At 39.5% G+C, this 10568-nt stretch overlaps 1 long non-coding RNA gene across 1 annotated transcript in view; it reads right to left on the reverse strand.

The window, feature by feature from the left end:
* LOC126956675 (uncharacterized) overlaps positions 1–7382 on the reverse strand; it is a 31718-nt gene extending 24336 nt beyond the window's left edge. Inside the window, exon 1 of the long non-coding RNA XR_007726450.1 lies at positions 7233–7382. This is a non-coding gene — a long non-coding RNA (uncharacterized LOC126956675). The remainder of the gene's footprint in view (positions 1–7232) is intronic.
* Positions 7383–10568: the final 3186 nt, after the last annotated feature.

Here is a 10568-nt window from a genome sequence, read left to right on the forward strand (position 1 = left end):
TGTTGGAGCCTCTTTACGTATTTTCCACACCTATTATTTTCAGATTCTTTTGATAACATACTTAATTCTTTTTTATTTTCTCAGCTTTTTAATTCATATTCTATATTTTTAAAATTGCATTTCCAGTTATACATGCCCTTCTCAACACATTGTAATTTAATCTTAAGGTTGATTTTTTGTTTTTTTGTTTGATTTTTCTTTTGAGATAAGGTCTCACTCTGCCAGTCAGGTTGGAGTGGAGTGCAGTGGTGTGATCACAGCTCACTGCAGCCTTGACATCCCCAGGCTTAGGTGACAGGTTCACCTACATATTTTTCCTGTTACCAACTTCTTTCTGATACTGATGAGCTTCCACTTTGCATTTTCCTTTTCTTTTGTCTAGAACTATCATGAGGTTTTAAATTTCTTCTTCAAGATATTTTTACTATTTGTCTTTACATTAACAATCACTGAATTTTAAAATTTTGTTGTATTATTATTGTTTCCTCTGCTTTATGGCTGTTTTGATTGTGTGTGTGTTTGTGTGTTTGTGTGTGTGTATCTGTAATCTTGCATTCTGAAAACTTTTGAGCCTCACTTTTTCTTTTTTCCTTCTTTTTTTTTACTGTTGTTATTGTTGATGTAGATCACTTCTTTTTTTTTAAATCTTGCTGTGATGTAGCTGCATTTTAAAATAAATGGACACTTGAGTTGTGTCTGTGTTTTCCTGGTTCTTCATATTACCTTGCTTCTCTTACTTCATTATTTCTCTTCATCACACTTAAGGGCCAAATCACAGGACAAAAGTGATTTTATATACTAGTAAGAACAATTGATCCAAATATATGAAAGTCTTTAATATAAATGTGCTTAAAAGTATAATTTTGAAATTATAATTGAACAAACAGGATAGGGGGATAGATGGAAAATAAATTTCAACTAGTCCTTTGATGAACTGGTATAGTAATATTGAAAGAACAAAAGTAAGAAAGATATAAAAAGCATAAATAACATGATCAATCAACACTTTTATCTAAAAGTTTAAAAATTTATATTCAATAAGAATACACATTTTGTTATATTTTTGAAAATAGAACATGAATTGGACAACAAGACACAATGCATTCTAAATAATTAGGGTCATAGAGTGTTCCCCAACCTCACAGCCAACAACAATAACACATTTTCATACATTTGGAAATCACTAAGCCCATTATTAAGTAATCCCGAGACTACAGAGAAAATAATACATGAATTCGGAAAACAGTATAGCATAATGATAAACAACTTTAGGCATGTAAGGTTATGAGTATATGTTTAAAATAAAAATTGGAGCTTTTTTTAACTTTAAATAAATTTTTGAGAATACAACGGAAATCTAATTTTAAAAAACTAATCATCCCTCTAAACACTTAGGAAAAACATACACTAAAATAAAAGGTTAATAAATTTAAGTACTATAATCAATTTTAAGAGAGAACATAACAAAAAAAGATTAAAATGAAAAAGTGATATTAATAGCAATACTAATTAAGAAAATGAATGCAAATAAACAGAATTTTTAAAAGGGGATGACTAGAGAGGTAACATAGATATAATAGTTTGCTCCAAAAATTGCAGAAACAAAATAGTGGCTTATTCCTTCTCCTTTTACAAATCTCCCCAAATGATCAGCGATAGAAAGTAACCAATAAGAACAAACAGAAAACAGACAAGCCCAACAAACTAAGCCTGTTCATTTCATCATCTCCCAGAAATCTCATGTCTATAATTTTTCTTTCCTTGTAGATGGGACCACAGAGCAAAAACACATGAGCCATGACAATTCAAGTATTAAATTTCCATGTATGTATTGTCTTTTTCATTGTAAAATTCCAAAAGAACACTTTATAACTTTATATCATGTTCAGAATTTTGATAATTAAATAAATTGCACCTTAGAGTTAGAGCTGTTCATTCTATTTATTTAGCAGATATTTACTAAGTGTCCACCACTATTGTTTTAAGTATCACCTGTTCAGTGAAAGAAGCTCAGATGAGGGCCCTATCCATATAAAATGCACATTCCAGCATTAGAGTCAGGTAATAAAAAGGTGAACATAACATCTCAAGTGAGTAGTGCTGTGGACAAAATAAAAGAAAGGTTTGGAGGAGGGACGGATGTGTGTATGGGTGTGGGTATTAACTTAGGGGAGGTCTTGAGATGACAATGAAACATAGTGAAGTAAATAACCGGAGAATGGAAGAAATCCAAGTCCAAGAACCAGATGGGTCCCAGCAGATGCAGTTCCTCACAGGGCCATGTATCAATTGTACCTATGGGCAAGTAATACAGTCTTGACTACGATAGGTTCAATACATATGGATTAGTTTTATCAGGTAATTGGAAGTCTGAAGTGAGGTAGTTTTTAGTGTTAATTTAAAGGTTCAAAAGTGTCAGTCATCAGATTTTACAGAAACCTAAAAAAAAAAAACTAATCATCCATCTGAAAACCTAGGGGAAAACTTATGAGTAAACAAAGAAAGCATAATACATTTCAGAACTATAACAAATTTTAAAAGAGAAAAGAACACAAAATTTAAATGAAAAAAGTGATATTAGTCTTAATACTAATCACAATTGTATCCCACTCAGAAAAAAAAGGAAGAAAAGGCAACCAGGGTGCTGTAAATCTTGCATCGGGAAACGTCAAAATTCTCTCAGAACTTTCTAGTAGAATTATGTATCATTGGCCAGAATTATTTCACAAGGCTGGTTACTCACAGTTGCAAGAGTGGTTAGAAATCTGGGGGTGGGGGTGGGGTGGGGTTGTTTGTTTCTTTCTTTGTTTTTTAACTAAGCTGTACATATTTATGATTCTCAAAGAGGCGTTCTGGTAAGAAGACATAAGAGAATAATGGATACTGAATAGACAACACTATTATCCTTTGCCATATAAAGGTTAGAAATACTGATTTCATCACATTGTGTTAGGAGGCTTTTAGATGGTTTTAAGCAGCAAGCAGAATGATTAAATTTAAATGTTACTTAGGCGTTTTTCCTGCTGCATGTATAGTGAGTTGTAGACAGGTGGCAGCGGAAGCCAAGATAACAGCTGGGGAAGTGACTATAGACATCCAGGTGAGAAGCAATGGTGACCTGGAAGGTAATGAAATTAATGGAGACAGAGGGACCTAGAAAGGATAAGAATATGAAGTTACCAGTCAGTAGCCCATCACCTCTCCAATTCTGGAGGTGTGAGAATATGGCAAGAACTCCGTGAGGAATTGGAAAGGTAGGGCTTTCACCCCTGACACAGGTGTAGTCAGCAAGTCCCATTCAATGTTCTCAGTTTCCTAGTCAGCCTCTCACCATAGCTCTGCTGAGAAATGCATTGCTTCTCCAACCTGCCATTGTCCACTCTGATTTGGACAGCAACATCTTTTGTACTTTGGAGGGATTGCTGCCACTTTTCTGCCCCTTGTGAAGAAATATTAAAAAAAAAAAAAACAAAAAAAAAAACCTGTGATCCACTTCACCACCACCATCGATGATGATGATAATAATAATATTGATGCTTTGGTCATTTAAGTGCCATCAGTTGAAAATTAATAATGACAGTTTCCAGGTGAGGCAGTACTTCTGAAGGGACAGCTCAGCCCACAAACTAACCATGTCCACTAGTAGTATTTGCAGTCCTGTAAATTTTTCCCTTTGGAAGGCCAGAGACTAACACATGGCAACTAAACGTAGCACACTGTTTAAAAACTTGTTAAATTTTTTTAAAGAAAGACATTATTAGGACAATTGATGAAATTTAACTGTAGTATGAGAATTAGAAGCTCATCACTTATCAGCACTAGCTTCCTGATTTTGCCATTTACAGTTCTGTTATGTAGGAGAGTGTCCTTTTTGGTTGAAAATGCTTCACAGAGTATCTAAGTGTGATGGGGCATAAGGCCAGTCAATTTCTCCCCAGTTCATGAAAAAAAAATTATTTAAATCATACTTTTAACTTGAGGTTTGTAATTGCTTTAAAATTTAAAGGAAGACAATAATAATGGTGCCGTTTTACCCTAGGAATTAAAGGTGCTTCTTTGTTTTAGCTACTATTTCAGAATTTTTTAGCCTGCTAGGGGTATGTTCACTTGCTCATATTAAATGGATAAAGCAGTCACATAAATTCAGTCATTAATATACCTCTTCAGCCCTGACAATTTATAACACCTCATGTTCTCAGTAGCATACTAAGACTAGATGCCAACCTACTGTAAAATCAAATTTTATTTCTTTGATCCTAAACATGTTCAAAAAACACCTGCTCAGAGGGCACTCACTTTTTACTATTACAGCAGGTCTACTCTGTAGAAGATTCCATGGATTTTTTTTAGAAGGAGTGTGAGAGTTCAGAGTTCTCTTGAGAATGTTAGGGATAAGTTAGCATACTGTTTGCTAATTGTCCAGTAGAAGAAAACACTGGAAATGTCACAAAGTAATTATTGCTTACAGCGCACCTGCTGTGAAAGCATTCTTTCAGTAACTGTTTGTTGTTGATACCTGAGAGAACTCCCTCCAAAGAACGCAAAGCACATAATTACCAGCCCTTAGTGCAAGCCCTTTTGGAGAAATTCTCAGTTAAACCCACTCTTTAGAGTCAGATAGCAAAGGGGCTTGTAATTAGATGAGCTCTTCTTTAGACATGAACCAACATAGATAATGCCAGATAATTAGTAGATAATTTTCTAGGTATTCCTGGCACTGAGTGCTAAAAGCAAAATTAAGTCAGGCAAAGCATTCTGAGAATTGCCTGTGGCCAGCATGTTGTAAGTGTTAATTGGGAAGAGAGAAGAGGAGATCTTTAAGCTGGAATCTGAATTACTTTTTCCATTGTCCTGTTAATCGAGTGGCCTGATAATGGCCAATAGCATGAACAATTTGGTAATTGAAAGGCAATATATGATGTGAGTTGTTTATTGGAAACAACCCTTAACTTTAATCACTGGTTTGAATAATATTTGAATTGTGGAAGGGAAGACATTCAGTAAGCTTTTCAACAATCGTGCATGTGTTTTGTAATTTTCAATAGCACCCTTCATTCAGTGAACGGCTAATTGGTGTATTTACACCCATGTTCTGAGAAACAGTTTGATTGGGGTGGTGCCCAAGTTCTGAGGGTTTGGAGAAAAATCTTGCATGTCTCTTTTCAGAAATTAATGCACTATTTCAAAATTTCCTCAAAAACGTCACCAATGAGCCACTTAATTACATATCCATAATTTTAAAAATTGTGTTGAGACAGAAGTGGGTCAACTGTAGAAGAAATGGGGGAGAAATGCGGAGAGAATGTCTAAAGGAATAAACTCAAGATTTCCATTGTTGAAGCTTCTTTAGAATAATTTTATCCATTTAATCAGCAATACACTGCTAATGATAGACTTCTCTGGCAAGGTCGTTGCTTTCAGCCTATCCATTACCCAGAATTCATATGTCCATGACGAAGAGTGCATGTGTTTGACTGGGAGTTAGGGACTTCCATTCTAAGTCCAATGTTAGCACATATTTCCTGCACGATCAAAGGCGTATAATTTTCTTTCTTACTCCTGTGTTTCCCCATTCATAAAAATTAAATAAAAGCCGTGTTTACGTAAGGCATTATTTGAAGGAATAAATTATATAAAATCTTATGCATTAAAATTGTAGCATGTTATGTAAATGTTAGGTCTTATTTTCATTATCAATATGGATTAAAGATGCCATGAAATTAAAGCACAAAAAGGGAATTTGTGTAGTCAGAAGAAATTGAAATAAATGCTTACAGTATTGTAAAATACATTGCGGTCAAGAATTATGGGCAACTTTTCTCATTGTAAAAATCATTTCTGCCCATGGAATCAGACTCCTACCTTTTAATAGTTTCCTGCTCCTCTCTGTCCTTCTCTTTCTCATCTGTTGAATCGCTAAATCCTGCCTCCTCTTTCTGGGCAGTATTTCCTGGTCTTACTCTCTCCTTTATCCTTCTTAGTCTCTGTTCTCATCTTCTCCTCTTTGAAGAGGACAAGAATTTCCTGTTTAATTGGCCTGTTGTTGCTGCACCCTTTCAAGTGGTTCTCAAACTAGTTGAGTTACAAAATTCTACATAATCTCTACACTAAACTAAAAATAATTAGGTTTATACATTTGTGCTAAATTTGATATGAGCTTACATTTAATTCTAACAGACAATTTAGGCATGAAATGAAGACTTTTTATATTATGAAAATTTTCCGATTGGGAGCATACTTCCCCTGGCTTCATGTCCTTTGGCATTCCCACGGATGGCCTATGGGCTTCAGCACTGGATTTGGGCATCTGAGCTCCAGGGCACAGCTAGGGGGCAGGGCAGTGCCCTAAGGAGCTCACTTTAAGAACAATCGCTCCAGAAGGCAGGAAGAAGGCTCTCCAGTAACATTTGCCTCACATCATTTGCAGAGAAGCAGAGGAGGGCCACCGCGCCATGGGGGTGCAGCCAGCTGGGTGAGGTCCTTGGGGTCACACAGAGCAGGCTGTTAGGGGCTGTGACACTTGGGGATCCCTGTGGGAGAGAAGGTGTTCATTGAGTTTCCACCCGCCCTTGATAGTTTCCACCCACCCTCGATGAGTGTTGATGCAGGTGGACGTGAGGTGTCTTCTCGTGGTGATGCCATCAGGATGGATGGACTCATTAGGGTGAAAGGTGGCCTCAGTTACCCACTAGAGTCCTGGCAGGAGCTGATGATAGCATCAGACAGTTAGGGTGGTTTATTTCAAGTGAAAATTTCCTTTCTTTTTCTAAGAGGGTTTCTTCGTTCTTATCCCAGTTAAGTGTCAAAATTAAAATGATTTTTAAAACCTTCTGTATCCCCCAAATGAAAAAAAGCAAAATGCTTCTGTTGGTGTTTGCAGATGAAATGAAGCTCTCAGGATCTGCTAAGATTCCGCAGCCCTAGAAAGGGATGGCAATGCCTTTCCTCACCATGAAGCCAGGTTTTCAGGCTGCTGGTCAAGGTGTCCCAAACCCCCAGGCTGGGGCTGTCACCTGTTACAAAGCTTGATGCATTTGCTTTTGATCCTATACTAGAATTATTATTTGGAGACAAAGACTACTTATTATTTCATAGCACCCTCAGCCATGTTCACAACCAGGGGACATTTAAGATATATCTTGAGAATGCATTTCTTGTACGGACAAAGGCAATTTGTCAATGAAAAGGCAACAAAGGTGAGTAGGGGACCATTTGCCCTGCCTACCACTCACCAGGTGAATCGTGCTGAGTTGGCTTTGAAGGTGGCGGGGAACAGTACCCTGCAGAGCTGACAGTTTAGGCTCTCGGAGGCAGTTAGTTAGGCTCTGGGAGACAGTTAGTTGGACTCAGTTTAGGCTCTGGGAGACAGTTAGTTGGACTCAGAAAGACAGTTTAGGCTCTGGGAGACAGGCTCTGGGAGACAGTTAGTTAGACTCTGAAAGATAGTTTAGGCTCTGGGAGGCAGTTAGTTAGGCTCTGGGAGACAGTTTAGGCTCTGGGAGACAGGCTCTGGGAGACAGTTAGTTGGACTCTGAAAGACAGTTTAGGCTCTGGGAGACAGTTAGTTAGGCTCTGGGAGACAGTTTAGGCTCTGGGAGACAGGCTCTGGGAGGCAGTTAGTTGGACTCTGAAAGACAGTTTAGGCTCTGGGAGACAGGCTCTGGGAGGCAGTTAGTTAGACTCTGAAAGACAGTTTAGGCTCTGGGAGGCAGTTAGTTAGGCTCTTGGAGACAGTTTAGGCTCTGGGAGACAGTTAGTTGGACTCTGAAAAACAGTTTAGGCTCTGGGAGACAGTTAGTTGGACTCTGAAAAACAGTTTAGGCTCTGGGAGACAGTTAGTTGGACTCTGAAAAACAGTTTAGGCTCTGGGAGGCAGTTAGTTGGACTCTGAAAGACAGTTTAGGCTCTGGGAGACAGGCTCTGGGAGACAGGCTCTGGGAGACAGTTAGCCTGTGGGAAACACTTTGAGGAGTCAGGCCCAAGCTCCCACTGCAAGGTCAGTTCTCAACAGCTGCAAGTCCACTCGAAGCCGCCTTGCCCATGCGTGGGATTCTGAAGGGATTCTGTCCCAGATCCGGGGAAGACAGTTTGCCTGTGGGCTCAGGTAAGAGGCCTGTGAGACTCGTCTTCAACTCCGCCTGGCCAGGTAATGGATGTTTGGTGGCCTCAAGGGGTTAAAGGTGAAGCCACCCACAGCACTGCTATGATCTCAGGGTGCAGGCTGGGCCTCTCTGCTGCTACATCACATTTCACCAAGGGGCTGAAAAAGCAGGTCTTGTAGGAAAACAGAACCTGGCTGCTTTTCCGTCATAGCCGTTGTTGTTCCAAAGGGACAGGATGGAACCCTACTTTAAAATCTTGTGGATGTTTGTAAAGCCAAATGGCTTTTGTTCTGCCTTTTCTCCTCTTTGACTTTCATCCATGTGTGTTTCTTTTTCCTATTTTTAGAAGCAACTGTTCTTCATTTTGAGCGTGCTTCTAGTAACTCAATCCCAGGGTAATTCGACCGCAAGGCCTCTCTGCTCCATGCTGAGAGGACACAGCTTTCAGTGTCTGTCGTCTTGACCAGGCCCTGTCTGTTGGGAGGGCTGGTGGTGGTGAGCCATATGCAGAAAACCAAAACTGGATCCCTTCCTTATACAAAACTATACCTTATACAAAAATTTGTATACCTTATACAAAAAGATGGAGTAAAGACTTAAACGGAAGACCTAAAACCATAAAAACCCTGGAAGAAAGCCTAGGCAATACCATTCAGGACAAGGCATGGGCAAAGACCTCATGACTAAAATACCAAAAACAATGGCAACAAAAGCCAAAATTGACAAATGGGATGTAACTGAAGAGCTTCTGCACAGCAAAAGAAACTAGTATCAGAGTGAACAGGGAACCTACAGAATGGGAGAAAATACATCTCAGAATGAATTGCTTCAGGTGAAGAAGACCCTGTCCAGCCCTGTGACTCTGAGAGGTGTGAAGCCCAGTTGAGGTGAGGACAAATGTGACTTTGAGGAAGGAACTGCCACCACAGAGATAATTAAAGCAACTCATATTTTATGCACAGTGCCCACAGTATTTTCACATGAGGGTGTGCTCATGATCTACTGTGAGTGTTAGGAGATCACATTTCCTTCTGTCCTAAAGCAGAAGGCATGATTCTTCCTTGATTAAAGCGCTGTTCCCTATGGGAACATTACGGCCTTGCCCTATCCAACTCGTTGGTGGTCATATGATGGGATTTGGCCACTGAGAAGGGAGCAAAGGTGGTCTGAGTCACCCACAGGCCAACATGGTCACATTCAGCAGGAAAAATGAGAGTAGTTCCTGAAAAAGGAGGAAGTGCCCTTTTTCCCACTGCTGAGGTGACAGGCAACACTTCACTTGTGGCTGCTCTTCAGCCTGCATCCCAGAAGGAGAATGACAATGACTCAGAAGACCAGCCATCTGTGGAAAGAACACCATCATGTGTACGTAACAGTAAGCGAAAAAGCAGTCTCTCATGGTACTTGCCACTGAGATGTTGTTGTTGGGGGTGGTCATTACTGCAGCATGTTGCTGCCTGTCCTGACTGATACAGCCCCCAATTTTCTGCCAAGCACTTCAAAACTTAACTCTCTCACCAGCTACTGTCTAGGCATTTTTTTTCTTCTCTGTTTGACCAACTGCCTTTACTACATAGACCAAAGTAGGCATTCTTTCCTTCTCTCCACCTCTTCGATTCTCTCCTCTCAGATCATCTCTTGAGTTCATGCCACCAGTACACAAGAGCTGATTTTTGTTGACTGGGCTATCAACGTAGGAGGAACTGCATGTACAAAATTAAATTCTGGATACTGAAAAGTGGAGGGTGCTGTGAAGACTGTACCCTCCCACCTGTTATTAAACATCTAAACTATATATCAATATATGTGTCTGGATGATAATCAGAAGAGTGAAAAACAGTCATGCCTTGCTTAACCAGGACATGTTCTGAGAAATGTGTCCTGAGGCATCTTCGTCTTTGTGCAAACATTCTAGAGTGTCCCTACACAAACTTGATGTTGTAGCCTACTGCACACCTAGGCTACATGGTGTAGCCTGTTGCTCCTGGGCTACAAACATGTGCAGCATGTTACTGTACTGTAGGCAATCGTAGCACAATGGTACATATCTATGTATCTAAATATATTTAAACATACAAAAGGTATAGTTAAAAAATAGAGTTATAGGCTGGGCATGATGTCTCACATCTGTAATCCCAGCACTTTGGGAAGCCAAGGTGCGCAGATCACCTGAGGTCAGGAGTTCGAGACATAGTCTGGCCAACATGGCGAAACCTTGTCTCTACTAAAAATACGAAAAAATTAGCTGGGTGTGGTGGCATGTGCCTGTAACCCTAGCTACTCGGGAGGCTGAGGCAGGAGAATTGCTTGAACCTGGGAGACAGAGGTTGCAGTGAGCTGAGATCATGCCACTGAACTCCAGCCTGGGTGACAGAGCGAGATGCCATCTCAAAAAATATATGTAGTATTATAAATATATGGGACCCCCTTCATATATGTGGTTTGTCATTGACTGAAGCATCATTA

Source organism: Macaca thibetana, chromosome 6, assembly GCF_024542745.1.
Source record: "Macaca thibetana thibetana isolate TM-01 chromosome 6, ASM2454274v1, whole genome shotgun sequence".
Classification (NCBI taxonomy): Eukaryota; Metazoa; Chordata; class Mammalia; order Primates; family Cercopithecidae; genus Macaca; species Macaca thibetana.